Below are 1,776 nucleotides of genomic sequence, written 5' to 3'. Positions count from 1 at the left end.
TGACAGCTCCCCCTCCACCAGCTGCCCCGGGCGGGCAGCAATGCCCTTTCTGAGGCACAGCAGCAAAGTTCGCAGGCAGCACGTGTGCCTCGAGCAGGTCCCTGGCAAACAAGCTGACCTTTACAGCTGGTTTCAGGTCATTAATTAGGCACACTGCTTCCATGTTTACACATCTCTCGCGCCCCTCGGCTCCGGCATCGCTTCCAGTGGTGCGGGGGAAGCTGGGACCACCCTCACCTGCTGCCTCTAAGGGAGAGGGAGCTGAGAAATGTTCATGGTGTCTCAGAGCAAGTCGCAGAGAGGGAGATAATCTGTGGAAAGAATTTGTATAATAAGGCTGCAAAATGTGTGTTTTCAACAACAGCCCCAGGAATTGTTTATTTCTAGAAGAGCAGCTTGATTCTGGCAGAGAAAAATGTAACAAGAGCTGCTGAAGGACCACGACTTGCTTTCTGGACAGTCTGGTTCAAGGTTTCAGAAGCCAGACAGACCTAAGGCCGTGCCATGCTCGAGGAAAGTCAGCACAGTCTCCTGGGGGGACCACACGAAAGGGACAATCACTAGGACAAGGTGCAGAAGCTGTTCCTCACTAGCAGCCTTCAAGAGCAGCTCTGTGCTGCCTTGACAAAAGCCATCAAAGAGGCAGCCTGGGCTGGAGCCCTGGGTGCTCTGCAACTGGAGGTAAACAACAGTGACTGTTTGCTTTGTGTCAGGAGAGCTCTGGTTTGCTCTTCACTGATCTCAATATTTGCATACCCATGGCAGGAAGCCCTTGTTGTATCTGTGGATTTTGATTGTGCTACTGGGTGTATTTGAATAAAACAAAGCAGGATGGCTTTCAGGAAGCTTTCCTTCTGTAACCATACCTGGTCCTTCACACCTTCAGTAACGGGGCTCTGTTAAGGGCAATGCACTGACATCCCGTGGCTTGTCACACCCCATGAACTAACACCTGGATAGATCCTCACAGCAGCTTGAAGTTGGACAGTTTTCCTCCAGGCCTAGGGCAAGCCAGCAGAGATGCACCCAAGTCACATACAAAAAAAATGCTTTCCCCCTTTGCTGCATTAGCCCCAGTAGGAATAACACCATGGGAGCTATCAGGGGAAGAGGCACAGACCTTCTGCAGGCAAACCTGGCATTGCTGGGTATATCATGGTGCCACTGCAGAGTGAAAAAAAAAGTAATACGGCAAGCACAGCAGCCTTTTCCAGGGAGGTGTTTCAAATGCTGCAATTCATTGGTTTGGGTATTTTTGTGGGTTATTTTTGTTTGTTTTTAGAAGACTATCAGAAGTGTGGCTTGTCTGGTCACCCCTTTAGCTGCTTTGGGACCCCAGGCTCTCTTCCTCCTGCACACACACTCAAACCCACAGCCTTTCCTTTCCCCAGCTGCCACCACACATGTGGGTTTGAGTTTTGCCCTTCTCATAGATCTCACAGCAATGGCTTCTGCAGAGCCATGTTTTTGAGCATAGTTTTTCCAGGCTCACCTGCTGGATGTACTTTTCCAAGTTACTTGAATAAACCAGTGGGAAACAGATAGCTACAACAGCAGGCACTGCTAGCACCTAATCCCCTATGAGCAGGGCCACTGCTGCAGTGATCAGATGCTGGGAGGGGAGGAAAGGAGACACGCTGAATATTACGCACAGTGGCAGTTCTTCACTACTCCCCATCTGCAGAGAGCCAGTTCAAACCAGTGCAAGATGGATCCTATGTGACCACCTGCCCCTGCTGTGTTTTGTTTTTTTTTCTTGCAAAGAGCTTGAAAGTT

This window comes from Chaetura pelagica, unplaced genomic scaffold (genome assembly GCF_000747805.2).
Source record: "Chaetura pelagica isolate M959 unplaced genomic scaffold, ChaPel_1.0 scaffold531, whole genome shotgun sequence".
In the NCBI taxonomy this organism is placed as follows: domain Eukaryota; kingdom Metazoa; phylum Chordata; class Aves; order Apodiformes; family Apodidae; genus Chaetura; species Chaetura pelagica.
The sequence above is the reverse complement of the archived record's forward strand: the minus strand, read 5'-3'. Positions refer to the sequence as shown.